The 15,929-nt window shown below is 46.7% G+C and overlaps 1 long non-coding RNA gene across 1 annotated transcript; it reads right to left on the bottom strand.

Annotated features, from left to right (window-relative positions):
* Nucleotides 1-3,404: 3,404 nt before the first annotated feature.
* Nucleotides 3,405-5,011, bottom strand: LOC307202724. The gene is made up of 3 exons (XR_013832978.1): nucleotides 4,931-5,011; nucleotides 4,151-4,288; nucleotides 3,405-3,788 (listed from the first exon to the last, which is right to left on the bottom strand). It is a non-coding gene; the product is annotated as an uncharacterized lncRNA (long non-coding RNA).
* Between the last annotated feature and the right edge of the window lie 10,918 nt (nucleotides 5,012-15,929).

Genomic DNA, 15,929 nt, shown 5'->3' with positions numbered 1-15,929 from the left:
AGGAAAGTGAAGTTACGTACTTAATGTCAATAGTCTGGGAGTTCTATAGTGTGGCTGCTGCCACACTAAAAGATTGAATTCTTGCAGATGTGGAAATAAGTATTATGTGGCATCTGCAACAGTGCCTGTTCCACAGATCGAAGGTGTCAAGTGGGCAAATATGGTGAAAATCAATCCCTCAAGGAAACTGGTCCCAAGTTGTCATGGGCTTCATGTGCTAATATTAATGTCTTGAACTTGGCCTGATAGCAAACTGGCAGCCAATGCTGTGGCCTCTGAGCACAAGTATTGTGTGTTGACAAGGTTTCACTCCTGTCAGCAATCATGCTGCAGCATTCTACACTAACTACAGCTTCTGGATCGAGTGCAAAGGGAAGCTCCATATTGAGAGCATCGCATTAATCCAGTATTGAAGAAACCAATGTTTGAACTACTGTGGACAGGCTTTCCCAGTCCAGGAAATAATAGAACTGTAGAGTTGGAAGGGACGCAGGTGGCGCTGTGGGTAAAACCTCAGTGCCTAGGACTTGCTGATCGTAAGGTCGGCGGTTCGAATCCCCGCAGCGGGGTGAGCTCCCGTCGTTCGGTCCCAGCAGCGGCGTAGCGTGGGTTGTCAGCACCCGGGGCAAGGCAAGTAATTTGCGCCCCCTAACCCCTAGCCTGCCGCCGCTGCCAGCTTCTTCATGCTGCTGCCTGGGCTGGTCTGGTGTGGTTCTCTCCTGCGCTCAGCGCTGCGCTGGGCAGCCGCTGCACTGTCCCTCCCCCAGATAGTCCCTCCCTCGCTCTCTCTCCGCTCCGCACAGTGGGCGGCGACCCGGCATCTCGGATTGGATTTGCACAGCCAGCACTGTGAGAGAGAATGAGTGAGCCAGGTAGGGGCAGAGAGCTGCGAGTGCGCCCCCCAAAATGTTGCGCCCGGTGCGGCTGGCACCCCCTGCACCCCCACGCTACGCCACTGGGTCCCAGCTCCTGCCCACCTAGCAGTTCGAAAGCACCCCTAAGTGCAAGTAGATAAATAGGTACCGCTTTATAGCGGGAAGGTAAACGGCGTTTCCGTGTGCGGCACTGGTGCTGGCTCGCCAGTTGCAGCTTCGTCACGCTGGCCACGTGACCCGGAAGTGTCTTCGGACGGCGCCGGCTCCCACCCTCTTGAGCGAGATGAGCGCGCAACCCTATAGTCGGTCACGACTGGCCCGTACGGGCAGGGGTACCTTTACCTTTACCTAGAGTAGGAAGAGACCACAAGGTCCAATCTCTGCAGTGCAATAATAGTTTGCCCAACGTGAGGCTCAAACCTACAGCCCTCAGATTAAGCGTCTAATGCTCTACTGACTGAGCTAAATGCAAATGGAGTCCAATTTCTCCCGCAACCATGCCCTCAGTAATAATGAGCTTGTGAAGGGTACATGATATGTAGAGGAACCACAAAGTCTCTGTCAAGAAGAGCCTACCTAATGAGGGGGCAGGATGAGGGGGAGAGCAAAAGAAATTGCGGAGAGAAACTTGCTCTGAAACAGATCCATCTGCCAAGCAAACAGAAGCCACCAGCTTGTGAAGCTGTCAAGGCGTAAAATTAATGAGGCAGAAGTGAGACTCCGAGAGAGGAGGCTGGATTTTGGAGCAAATTCTCCTCCTTCATTTATTCTTGCCTGCGTATGAATGAGGCAACAAACACGTTCTCCATAGATACCGGGCAGATGGAGCCATAATGGGTCGTCCAGGTGACTGATAAATCACAAATGTTCTTGTGAATCAGAAGTCTGGAGAAGTGAGCGAATGACTCGAGCAGACCTCAAACCAGCGAGATTCGTAGGGCGGTTTGAGGCAGGGGAATGATTGCTGAGTTCTTCATTTACATTAGCCTTTCTCAACCTGTGGGTCCCCAGATGTTGTTGGACTACAACTCCCATCACCCCTTGCTAGCAAAGCCAGAGCTCAGGGATGATGGGAGTTGTAGTCCAACATCATCTGGGGAACCACAGGTTGAGAACCTCTGATTTACATGCTAAGTTCCGTCCAACACCACCGATGCTTCATTGTTGCAGCAAAGTGTGCAATTGGCTGAGCTGAGGTGACGGCACAAAATGTTCACGTGCTAAAGGGACCGAGCAACTGGCAATCCAAATTCTGTGAGGGAAGGACAAGTTGTCAGTTTGTCTAGGATCAAAAACCCATCTAGAAGGCCACAAGTTATCCCAGCTGAGATGAAACACAAAATGGTGTCCCCTCCCCTCCTTACCAGGGAAGAAGGGGTGAGTGAAGATCTATATTAGGAACAAGGCGGGAAGAAAGATTGACATCAGAATCTGCTGCCCCTGGGGATCCATCCTGTCACCTGAGGTGGTCACCTCACCTGGCCTCATTTGTGGGCCGGCCCTGGGTGCCTTACCACTTATTCATTCCCTACTCACTATCTCAGGCCAATGAGAAAGCAATGAAGGAAAGGGGGCAGAAAGCAGCAGCTGCCACTGCATGCTCATTCCTTTGCTCCCTCTGCGTTTACCTCATGCTCCTCTTCTTTAAAAAGAACTGGCACTGGTCTTCTTCCTTGCTTTTCTGGAAGCTGGCTTGAGACAAACAAGCTTCTCCAGGTTTTCACCTATATATTTTTATTTATCACTATGTTTTTATCCCACCTTTCATCTGAGGAACACAAGGTGGCAGACTCGGTTCTTCCCTTCACCTATTCTATCCTCACAACAACCCTGTGAGATAGGTTGGGCCAGGAGATACTATCTGGTCCTCAGCCACCCAGTGAGCTTCACATGACTGGGTTGCGATGTGAACTCTGGTCTCTCAGGTCCTTTTTTGATACTCTAACCAAAGGTTGGAGTCTTTGGCCCTCCAGATGTTGCTGAACTACAACTCCCATCAACCCCAGCCAGCACGGCCAATGGCCAGGATTGATGGGAACTGTAGTTCAGCAACATCTAGATAGCCAAAGGTTCCCCAACACCTGCTCTAACCACTATACCACCGCTGCCCTGAGATCCTTCATGACCTCTGCTTCGCCCAGGAGAGCTTCCCGCGGGAGACTGAAACCTGGCCTTGCAACCCAGCTAGCCTTGTCCTCTGCACTTCATGCCGGAATTGTTCCGGGCGCCTGAGAAGGCCTCCCTATTTCCCGCCTGAATGGGAGAGACGATTCGCCAGGGCCGCTTGGCCATAACGGATGCAAATGCGTTCCCAATCTGCCACTGACCGTGTGAAGTGGGCCAGCCGTTGCTCATAGGGAACATCTGTGCATTTATTTCACATTACTGGCCCGCACGTTTCCAGCCCGGGATGTTATTGCGACGGCCAGGCAGCTGTTCCGACCCCCATATCGTGTTCCGAGAGCAGACGTGCCTGGTGGACGGTGGCCTGGAGACCCCTCCCTCCCTCCGCCCCGCTCCCTCCCGATGACATGTGCAGCAAAAGGGCAGATTGTGAATGTCAATTTTACACCTAATTTAACATGAGCTAGCATGCCTAGGCGTGTTTCCTAATGCAACGCCGTTCCACCCCAGGTCCTCAACAGCCGTTTTCTTTTGTTGTCTGTGAACTGCTCTCTGGGGTCTTCAGTGTGCCAGGCGGACAGGGTTGTGTTTTTTTTAACTCCTCAGTTGCTGGCTGCAGAGATCAAATTGGCACGTGGTTGGTCCAACAGCAGCAGTTTCTTGTATCGGCAATTTTGCACCACCTGCATCAGCGAATAAGGGGGAAGGAGTAAAAAGTTGCCTTGGCAAACACCTTCCTGTAGCACTTGTTTCCCCGTTGTTGGGAATGCAGAGTGCAACAAGAATCTACTGGCAGGAGAGGGAGAGAGAGAGAAATCAGGCAGCTGGGAAAAGTGCCGAACTCTCTCCCCCCACAACTGTTCATTTGTCTTCATAACACACACAGCAATCCCACCACTCTCATGCCTTCAACCAGGCTTAGTGAAACTATGGAACCCGCTTCTGTTGGAGGCAGTGATGGCCACCAATTTGGATGGCTTCATAGAATTGTACAGCTGGAAGGGAAATCATCTAGTCCGACCCCTTGCAATGCAGGAATCTCAAATAAATCATACATGGCAGATGGCAGTCCAATCTCCGCTTAAAAACCTTCTGTGAAGGGGGATCCACCGCCTTCAAAGTCTGTTCCACTGTCGAACTGCTCTTGCCACCAGAAAGTTCTTCCTAATGTTTGGTCAGAATCTCTTTTCTTGTCATTTGAATCCATTGTTTTGGGTTCTACCCTCTGGAGCAGCACAAAACAAGTTTTCTCCATCTTCCATGGATATCTGAAGAATATTTGAAGAATCCTTTAAAAGACAATTGGACCAATTGATGGAAGAGAAGGCTTCAGTTTGGGCAAAATTTCAGCAATCATAATCCTTGTTTTCTCTCCCCCCCCCCATTCCAACTCCCTCTCTCTCTTTTGGGGCATTGGTAGGAGAAGAAAAACGGGGTGCCGTGATGGAGGCCTCTGACCACCATCTGGATCCTGAGATTATTCGCCAGATGTTGCTTGCTAAAAATGCGTAAGTGTTCTTCAAACACAACCCTGCAGCTGGCCACCCCATTAATATGAACAATATTTGGTGGAAGGTGTTTTAATCGAAACCATCACTGCAGAGCGCAAGAACGTTCCTGGGAAGTTTATATATATATATATATATATATATATATATATATATATATATGAGCCATCTCATTCCCCTTTCTCTCTCTTTCCCTCCGCCTTGTTCTTGTACAACAGTTATTGCTCCGAGACATCTGGTTTCACAGTTTTACAAAACTAGGTGGATTTCCACCATGTAGCGCTTTCCTTGTTGACAAGGTAGAATTTTTTAATATGGGGTTACTATCATCCAGACTTCCTCCGCCTCCTCATTTATATGATGGATACCTCTAAATAGTCCCCGAGGTTCTCCATCTTCAATCCGCCAGGCCAGTTTTATTACCTTCTATACAAGACACCTAGATGTCTGGGTTCCCGTTTCCCGCCCCTCTTTGAGGAAATCCAAGACCTTAATGTAAGTGGGGCCACAATGATGGGGCTGGTTGTGGTGGTGGTTTTCCTTCTCTCCCCCCCCCCCCGGTCCCCAAGGACCGTTGTTACAGCTTCAAGCTCAGAAGTTTAGAATCCCAGATTGACAAAGACAAATTCTCGCAGGCAGCTATGAAGAGCCGGCAGGCAACAAGCTGAATCTGTAAGAATCCCCGAGGTCCCTCTCTGAGTCTCCCTCCTGAGACACCAGCTTGTTTCTATCAAGGTGGAAATGTTTCAAAGGAAGCTGCCTTATACAGAGACAGACCGTAGCTCCACCTAGCTCAATAATGGCAGCACTGACTGGCAGCAGCTCTGCAAGGTTTCAGACAGGTATAATAATACTCCCCCCCCCTCTTCTGGTTTCTGGCAACTGGTATTCAGAAGCATTACTCCCTCTGACCATGGAGGCAGAGTGTAGCTATTGTGGCTAATAGTCATTGATAATGCCTTGTCCTCCATCACTTCCTCTTGTGGCAATGAGTTCCATAGTTTAACTACATGCTAGGGTAAGAAGTACATGCTAGAGTAAGAAGGCTGTCATACAGGAATGCTGGGTGACATCTCTGTATCTCTTTTGGAAAGAGAATATATGGTCTATTTCTGTTTTAGAAAAAAAGATTACATGCATTGAATAATACAAATGATGTCAAATATTTTGTTGAAATACGGCATCTGTTTATAAAATACTTTACTGATAATCCTGAAGAACTACCGAAATCACAGATTGGACTAGGGCAGACTTAACTCGATTGATCTGTCCTAGAGGGGGAAGTGGGGCAAGTTGGGATTTGGCTTTTGTATTCCTTCCCTTCTTTTTTGTAATTGTTATTTATTGCAAATCAATAACACTATATTTTTTACATAAAAAACTTTTAAAAAGAAAAGTACAGGCATACCTTGGTTTTCGAACAGCCTAGTTCTTGAACATTTTGGCTCCCGAATGATCGAAACCCGGAAGTGACTGTTCCAGTTTTCTAACGTTCTTTTGGAAGCCGAATGTCCGATGGGGCTTCCATGGCTTCTGATTGGCTGCAGGACCTTTCTGCAGGCAATCAGAAGGCACAATTTGGAAGTCGAACGCTTTGTCAGTTGAACGGACTTCCGGAACGGATTCCGTTCAACTTCCAAGGTACCACTGAAATAAATAAATAAATAAATAAATAAATAAATAAATAAATAAATAAATGGGTTTTGTTTGTTTGTTTTTAAGGATTGCTATGTGACTCTTAGGGATGGAGCAAATCTGTTGATTCCAGTTTCTCTCTGTTTCTAATTTCCCAATCTTAAATTCACTTCTCCACATCAGATTTAGAAAAAAGTCTTGCAAAAGGTCCTTATTATAATTCACCAGCATTTTGTTGTGAATTTCTCCTGATAAACATATTTTTGCATACCATTTTGCCTAACATAAGCATCTTTGCAAGGCATTTCCCCCGAATATGACACATAGGAACATTATTCCTCCATATATTCATTTTTTTACACATTAGGTGGTTGAAGAACAGCATTGTGAAAGTATGAATATCAAAAGTTGGTGCATTTTTTATTCCCGTATTGTTTGGAAAGGACAATTGGGTAGTTTCGCTTTAAATGTGAACTGAATCGAATTTCTCCTCCAACCCTGCTGGACCTTACCTTTCCACATCCCTCTTGACTCCACACCACACAGAAGGAAAGGGGAGGTAAAGAGGCAGAAAATAAAATTAACAGCCTGTTTTAAAGGAGGATTTTCTTTACGTCTCAAGTTTACTGGCCACTGCAAAACAGGTTTTTTCAACCTCCTTTTTCACGGAAGCCTTGTTTTCAGCTTGTTTTATATAGTAGCTTTTTTGTGCAATATAAAAAAGAAGTGTTGTGGAACCCTGTGCAACCCCCCCCCCCTTTTTTTTAAATACTTCAGGGAGTTATTTCACCATGAAATATATCTGCCAGTGGGCCAGGCCTGTGTTGCAAAGCTGAAATGAACACAGTAAATTGTACGGAGGAATTTGTTTAACCTCTAACCTTCAAGTAATAAGGAGAGTGCTAAATGTTTTGGCACACGCTGATATATTTTTATAACACTTGGCAAGGCCTGCTGGAGGACTAAAAGCGGGAGGGCAGGGGGGGAGGCTGAAGAAACTGGATTTCTTCAAACTGCAGCTCCCAAAAGCTTTTACACAACCTGATGGTTGAGACCTGCGGAAACAGGGCTGAATCTCTCTGTGCTGCGACGCTGGGTTCCTCCATTGTGTGAGATCGTTTGGCATATTATGACCTTCCATCCAAGAAAGACTCCATCATGAAACCCATGGGCAGCAGGTTAACATAAGAAGTCAGAATCTGATGTGAAGCCTTCAAGAGGACTTGAGTACAACAGCAGCGCTCACTTGTGATTCCCAGAAACTGGTGTTCAGAAGATACTGCCTCTGATCCTGAAGGAATAACACCACTACCATGAACACAAGAAGAGTCCTGTTGGACCAGGCCAACAGCCTACCTAGTTCAGCATCCTTTTCCCACAGTGCCCAGCCAAATGCCAAGCAGGACTTGAGTGTGACCATAGCGCTCTCTCCATTCATGATTGCCAGCAACTGGTACTCAGAAGCACACTGCCTCCAACAGTGAGGGTAGCTCTTCGACACTAAACATAAATGCCAGTTCTGAAACCCGGAAGTGAGTGCAATTCATCCACTGGAATGAGACTGGTTTTGAACTGTCCTGTCTGTCTTTGGTAATAAGGCAGAATATTTGCACCTAATTTCCTTTGCAAATCAAGCAACGCGCTCCCAGAGCCAGCAGCCAATCGCCAAATGGTAGGGAGGAGAGATCCGGGCTGAATATTTGCATGATGGCACAATCCATCTCAGGTTTGTATCTTGGCAAAGAGAGAATGCCAAACTCCTAATATTTATGCCCTGCGAGGGAAATATAGGGATCTTCCAACAACTCTCATAATTTGTACCAAACTACCATAGCCTTGGGTGGCACTGTGGTCTAAACCACAGAGCCTAGGGCTTGCCGATCAGAAGGTCAGCGGTTCGAATCCCCACGACGGGGTGAGCTCCCGTTGCTCTGTCCCAGCTCCTGCCAACCTAGCAGTTCAAAAGCATGTCAAAGTGCAAGTAGATAAATAGGTACCGCTCTGACGGGAAGGTAAATGGCATTTCTGTGCGCTGCTCTGGTTCACCAGAAGCAGCTTAGTCATGCTGGCCACATGACCCGGAAGCTGTACGCTGGCTCCCTCAGCCAATAAAGCGAGATGAACATTGCAACCCCAGAGTCGTCCACGACTGGACCTAACAGTTCAGGGGTCCCTTTACCATAGTCTCCAACATTTTTCTAATGAAAAAAGGGATGTCCTCCTTTTCCAAAATAATAGTCAGTGCTTCTTTTTCTAAAAAAAATGTTTAGGGGTACTCTCATTTTGACTCAAGAAAATCACCATTTTATAGTTCACATTGGGAAAAATAAATACAGCAAATGGACAAAAGTACAAAGATTCACAAAACGCTTAGGGGTATGTGTATACCCATGGGTCGCCCCCAGAAAAAAAGCACTGATAATAGAAATAATGATTTTACTATTTATGCCCCACCCATCTGACTGAGTTGCCCCAACCACACTGGGTGACTGCCAACATATACAAAAACATAATAGGACATTAATATATTTTTTTTAACTTCCCTATAGAGGGCTTCCTTCAGATGTCTTCTAAAGGTTTTGTAGTTACTTATCTCCTTGGCTCGGGGTATGCATAACTCCATACCCTCCAACATTTCTCCAATGAAAATAGGGACATCCTAAGGGAAAGCAGGACATTCCGGGATCAAATCAGAAACTGGAACGGCTTCTATAAATCCAGGACTGTCCCTGGAAAATATGGACACTTGGAGGGTCTGAACTACAGCTCCCAGGATACTTTGGTGGAAGCCACAACTGTTTAAAGTGCTTCAAAAGTATGGAGTAAATGTGGCCAACAATGAGCTAGATGGACCGACAGTCTGGCTCAAGGTTTCTTCCTCTGTTCCTGTTCCCTCAGCTTCTGCTGCAGTGGCTGTTGAGGGCAGCGATATCTGGCAGAAAAGGGAGTCAGTTGCTCAACATGTCCCATTTTGTCCCCCAGGAGGGAAAAACCACCAAGCCCGATATTCCCGAGCAGAGCAAGTGCCAAAGCCACTTCTGGCTCCTCAGCTGGCTTGGCGGTTGAAAGCCTTCCAAGAGGTGCTTTCTTTATTATTTTTTAATTAGCTGCAAGGAACGAAACAGGCAGGACTCAGCCAAACAAGCAGGACAAAATGTGCTGGGACAGGCCGCCTGCCTGACCTGCAGAAATCAGTCACAACTCAACAGAGTGAGTGCATTTGGCCCCTTCTAATAAGACACATTATCCCTGTTATGGAAGACGCAGTTTTAGATGGTGCTGAGCCGGTCAAGCAACACTGCCTGCAGAGCGGGTGCAAAAGGAAGGGTCAGGTCTTATTAACATTTACTCAGGTTTATGAATAACCCTTATTTATTCATGCCCATTAATTTCAATAGGTCTACTCTGTGTAGGACTAATGCCAAATGCAATCCGAAGACAGACAGACAGACAGACAGACAGAGAGTTTTTCATAATGGCTCAGTTGGTTAGAGCGTGGTGCTGATAATGCCACCGTTGCAGGTTTGATCCCAGTGTGGTACGGCTGCATATTCCTGCATTGCAGGGGGTTGAACTAGATCAGGGGTCAGCAACCTTTTTCAGCCGTGGGCCATTGGGTGCTGGACTATATTTTTGGGGAAAAAATATGAACGAATTCCTATGCCCCACAAATAACCCAGAGATGCATTTTAAATAAAAGCACATATTCTACTCATGTAAAAACACGCTGATTCCTGGACCGTCCGCAGGCCAGATTGAGAAGGCGATTGGGCCGCATCCGGCCCACGGGCCTTAGGTTGCCTACCCCTGAACTAGATGGTCGCTTCCAACTCTACAATTCTATGATAAATCTTTGATATGTGTGTGATATGTGTGTGAGAGAGAGCTCAAGGCAGCATGCATTGTCCTCCTCATTTAATCTCTACAACGCTGTGATGTAGGGCTAGGCTGAGAGATAGTGACTGGCTCAAGGTCGCCCAGTGAGCTGCATGAATGAGTGGGGCTTTGAACTCTTGTCTCTCCCAGGCCCTAGTCCAATGCTCTAATCACTATGACACATTTTTTTGGGGGGGGAGGGGAATAAGGGGCAAGGGTTTTGTGAACTAACGCATCACACAGAGAAAGTGAACAGAGAGAAGTTTCTCTCCCTTTCTCATAAGAGAACCCAGTGAGGTCACCCGATGAAGGTGAAGATTGGAAGATTGAGGACAGAGAAAAGGAAGTTGTTCACCTCACACAAGCTGAGCCATAACAGGGATGGGTATCCAAACACCCACTTCTTAAGGGGAAATCTTCACAGCACAGCCATTGTCTCTTAGGCATTAAAATCCCCCCCAATTGTGTCCCACAAATCCATTGCCCACAGGACTGCAGAAGAGGAACCAGAAGTTCTGTTTCTGGAAAGCACAAATGGGAAGAATCCACAATTCTCTGTTCAGTAAGATTAAGGAAGAATCGTTCTCTCTTTTTTTCAGATTCCTTTGTCCGGGCATCATTTCAGGTGGGGTTCTTGTTCCTTCAAAGAACAATGAGTGCTCTTCAAAGCATGGAAGGGTCAGGGGCAGCATCTCTCCCTGGGGAATGCCCCTCTGGTTCCTGACATCTCTTTCCTCATTCACCTGTTCCCCTGGAAGTTTTCAAAAGTTTTAGGGTGAGCAGCGTGGGGAAGTGCACAGGGGCCTCCAGGCCCATTGGAAGTCGGAGGTTGTGATTATGTTAGGATAACAATTGACAGGTTGCTGAAAAAAGAGGAAATGCCTCAAGGAAAAATAAAATGAAGGCACAGATTTGCATGGAATTTGCACCTGCCCATTTATCTGTACAGATGCAAATTTAGAAATAGTTACAATGGCCTTGTTTGCACACTATACATTTCAAGCAGTATCATACCACAACAGTTAGGGTTCCCCTCTTGGGAAGAACTATAGTTTGTTAAAGGTGCTGGGAGTTGTGAGGAGACCCCAGTTCCCCTCAAGGAGCTACAATTCCCAGAGTGCTTTAACAGTCAATCCCTCTTCCCAGGTAACTCTGGGAATTGCAGCTGTGAGGGGCATAGGGGGTCTCTCAACAATGCCCAGCAGTCTGAACAAACTACATTTCCCAGTATTCTTTGCAGGGGGGGAACCATGACTGTTTAAAAATGACATGATGCTGCTTGAAACGTATAATGCAGAAGAGGCCTATAACAAGAATAATATTATTTATTTGGTTGTGTACACACCATTCATTTAAAGTGCATTCAGAGCTCACTCCCCTCCCTTAAGATCCTGGGAACCATAGTTTATGTTATGTACTGAAGTTCTCACCCTGGGCCAGCAGGGGGATACTGTAGATAGTTTTCACTCAGGTCCACATATGCAAATAAGGGATTGAAAGTGACATTCAGTGATTGGATAGTTACAGAAAGTTGTTACGGTTGCGTTGTACTGGAGCTCTATATAAGCAGGCTGGCTGAACCCTTCAGTTCTGTTCTGTTCTGGCCTGTGAATAAACAAGAGCTGTTTGAAGAATTGCTGTGTCGTCTGATATGTTCACCCACAACTTAACAGTTCACTCCTCACAGAGTTACAATTCCCAGCACCCTTAAGCAACTCCAGTTCGCAGGATGAACTGCAGGGTGTGTGTGTGCCTTAAATATACTTTAAATGCATGGTGTGTATGTATCCCCACCTCTTTCTCTCTCGCTATAGTCTATCTCACCTTAGTGAGGAAGACTGTGCCCAGGAGCTTGTTCAGTCTGATGTTCAGGTGCTCATGCCTGAGATGCAACTACAGGAGCCTCCCACCCACCCGATCTCCCTTCTTAGGGTTCTGTATCTACAAACCACACTGACAGCAGACGTTGCTGTTCAAATAAAGAACCGTCCTCGCTAACATAGGACACATGGCCATCTCAGATTAGGAAAACTATGGGGCATGTTCTCCAGAGTGGGATTAGGTTTAAAACAACGGTTTATTTGGCAAAGAAACAGTTTTGTCTGTGTGCATTCCAAATCAAACTGCAACTGGTGCAGTGGGCGGCTTGCTAATTCCTACCACTGAGTGGGGATCAACAAGACAATGCCTCTCTCTCTCTCTCTCTCTCTCCAGGGCAAAGTTTGAGGCTGGTCCCTCCTTACTTCCATAGTGCAATGCCCACACGGGTGAAAATGGGTGGCAGCAGAGCCTGGTTGGATCACCCTGTCAGCACTCGGTCCTTTTCCTAGCTGGGATTCCAAAATACGAAGCGGGGGTGACGTGCCAGTATCATGATGATGATGATTCCAGAAGTCTCGGCAAAAGGGGACCGTCTGGAATTCCACCCCTCTGCCACACATGTGATCAGGCATTCAGAGTGCCGCAATTAGTTGTCGGTTCTGTAGCCTGCCATTTTTCTGTCCAATTAATTCTTTTATAGTGGACCGGATAAAGGGAGACAAAGGCCTTGCAAGCAGTAATGAATCATTAACATTCAGCAGCGCTCTCTCTCTCTCTCATTCCCTTGGCATCCCACCAGAGACTGGTCATGCCTTGCATTCATTCCATGTGCGCCGGTGAAACTTTGCTCTCCAACTTCTTTTAAAAAAGAGAAAGCAAGTGAAAAGGAAGAGAAGAAATGGCAAACTTCCTCCTTTCCCAGAGAGAAACTGCCGCTTCCTTGCACCGTCGCGCGAGACTCTGCTGGGCCCATTTGATGCATGCAGGGCCTGAGCTGGTCAGAGGCAGCGGGCCTTGCCTCTAACCTGGCAAAGACCCTGTTCCAAGAGAAAGCCAGGATTTAATTAGTTGGCACCTTCCTGCGTTTGGGCCCTGGTAACTGCCCATCCTTTGACAACCTCCAGCACCAGTCATGAACAGGGAGCTGGCTAGAATCGCACTGGAGAGTGTGTAGGTTAGAGTTGGTGGTTCCAATTGATTAGGTAAGGAAATTAAATGTCCGTTGTTTTATTCGATTGGGGGTAAGGAAATTTTTTCAGCCTGAGAGCTGCGCTGCTTTCTGGGCAGCTGGCTGAGGGCCACATGTCGTCAGTGGGTGGAGCTCAAGGCAAAAGCTGGTGGAGCAATGGATATAAATGTTACCTTTGGACCAGGGATGCCATTTCACCCTCAGGATTGTGGGCACCTGCCGCCATAACGGGGACATCCAATGTCATGCCTGATGTACAATGTTGTGTCACATTTTTGGAGGGGGGGCTCCTCCAAAAATGTGACCCAATGTGCATTGTGCGTGTGGCATCACACGCACTATGTCATTCTCCTTCCTTCCTTCCTTCCTTCCTTCCTTCCTTCCTTCCTTCCTTTGGCAATCACTCATAGCCAAGTAAGATTGTCTTCCATAAACACCCTTTTAAAAGTAAGTCCGTAAGTGACTGTGGAGGCCAATTCTGGATCCACACGTCCTTCCACAGTGGGGACATAAGTGTCCGGGCGGGAGTTGATCACAGTGAGGGTTTGCCAAACGTGCCTTCCTCTTTGCACATTTCTCCCTTGCATCCTGAGTTCAAGCGTCTTCAAAGCCCATGACACCTTGGGTAAAGGCTGTTCTCCAAGTGGAGTGCTCACAGGCCAGTGTTTCCCAGTTGTTGGTATTTATACTACTTTTTTAAAAGATTTGCCTTGAGAGAGTCTTTGAACCTCTTTTGTTGACTACCAGCATTACGCTTTCCATTTTTAAGTTCGGAATAGAGTAGTTGCTTTGGAAGATGATAATCAGGCATCTGAACAACATGACCAGTCCAACGAAGTTGATGTTGAAGAATCATTGCTTTGGCACTGATCTTTGCTTCTTCCAGTACACTGGCATTAGTGTACTGCACCATGTGCAGGCATGTGAGTTGTGGCAGCTGGCAGCGGCGGCTCCTCTTCTTCCTCCTCTCTGCACCCAGCAAGGCACCCTTTTCTGTAGGGAGGGGCTCAGACTTGGAGGGAGAGAGACTCCCCCCACCCCCTGGAAAAGGGTACCTTACTCACTGGCTGCGGAGGGCGGGGCTGAACTGCTCCTGTCTTGGAGGCAGTGCTGCTGCCACCTGCCGGCTTTGCTCATTGAATTTGTGGGCGCCTGGTTCCCGCAATTCCGCAATTATATTATTGTGGGTGCCCAAGCAACCATGGCTCCCTGGAGTTGGCTCCTATGCTTTGTACAATAGGCTAGTCGTGCACCCCCACCCACCCTTCTCTCTCCTCCATCCAGGCAAGCAAGAGGCATCGTCAGAGTTCAAGGACACAGTCCAGTCAGGCAAAACAAAATAAAAAAATTCCTTCCAGTAGCACCTTAAAGACCAACTAAGTTAGTTCTTGGTATGAGCTTTCGTGTGCATGCACACTTCTTCAGATACACATCTGAAGAAGTGTGCATGCACACGAAAGCTCATACCAAGAACTAACTTAGTTGGTCTTTAAGGTGCTACTGGAAGGAATTTTTTTATTTTGTTTTGACTATGGCAGACCAACACGGCTACCTATCTGTAACAGTCAGGCAAAAGCACTCAAGGAGGGTGTGAAGAAAGTTGGGTGAGGGCTGTGGCCTGAGGAGAATTTTGTGGGCCAGTAGAAGGCCGGCAGGGCCAAATTTGGCTCCTTCGCCTCAAATTCCCCACCCCTGCCTAAGGGATTACAGTGGTACCTCAGGTTACAGAAACTTCAGGTTACAGACACTTCAGGTTACAGACTCCGCTAACCTAGAAATAGTACCTTGGTTTAGGAACTTTGCTTCAGGATGAGAACAGAAATCATGCATTGGCAGCAGGAGGCCCCATTAGCTAAAGTGGTACCTCAGGTTAAGAACAGTTTCAGGTTAAGAACTGACCTCAGGAACAAATTAAGTTCTTAACCTGAGGTACCACTGTACTAAAATCCAAGGCTTTCCAGTTGCTGACTACTGCATTCCAGCATCTCACTTTTTTTGCCTTGAAAACATCTAAATGAATTTTTCTTTGACTGAAGCAGTGTTTTCAGTTACGCCCAACAGGTCTGTGCCACATGGAATGATCAACCCCCAAAGGTAATGACTGGTCAGTAAATAGGATGTCACCAGTTCCCCTCCTTTCGTTTAACTACATTTTTCTCGAGGCTGCATTCTCCGTCGGAGTGAGGTTCATGCTTGGCAGCTACCAAGCTTGAATTTTGGCTATAGCTCCCATCTCATGGCTACCAAAACAAGGCCAGGAGAAGGAGAGAACAGTGGAGATTTGATTCCTTTCTGCTGCACGTGGCTTATTGTTTTGCTCACTGCCTTGAAATGTAAATTACACAGAAGTCTTTCATGCTAAGTTCTCCATTTCCTTCCCCTGGAAGTCGAAATCTAAATGGGAGTGGCAGTAGAATATTAATGAATGGTGCTGTGTTTAAGAAGAGGGACTTTTCCCCTGTTATCAGGAAGAAATCTGAAGATCGTCAATGAAACACGTTTCCTCTTTCTTTGTTCTCAGTGCTACACCTGTATTGCTGAACTGGAAGGCTTATTTTGATTTCTCCAAATACAGTTGGGGATGGGGAGAAAAAAGAGGAATTTTTATAATTTGTTGCTGATTTTTTCCCCCTCTTGTAGGCTGAGGTCAACACCTAATAGTGTTTTTAAGCTTAGGAGAACCAGATTTGCTTAATAGATAAAATAACAGGATTATTATTTTTAAATGGATATTTAATAGATAACTTCCTCATAGACACTCACATCCTATGAAGGATTAGAGATGTTTGCAAATGGGTAAAATATAGAAAATCCACTGAAGACGGGGGGGGGGGCGCTTGGATGATAGAGGTGGTGGCTGAAAACAAAGACCTAGCCAGGTTTGGACTGAATTCCAAATAG

This window comes from Podarcis cretensis (assembly GCF_951804945.1).
Source record: "Podarcis cretensis genome assembly, chromosome: 14".
Lineage (NCBI taxonomy): Eukaryota > Metazoa > Chordata > Lepidosauria > Squamata > Lacertidae > Podarcis > Podarcis cretensis.
This window is presented reverse-complemented; position numbering and strand designations above follow the sequence as displayed.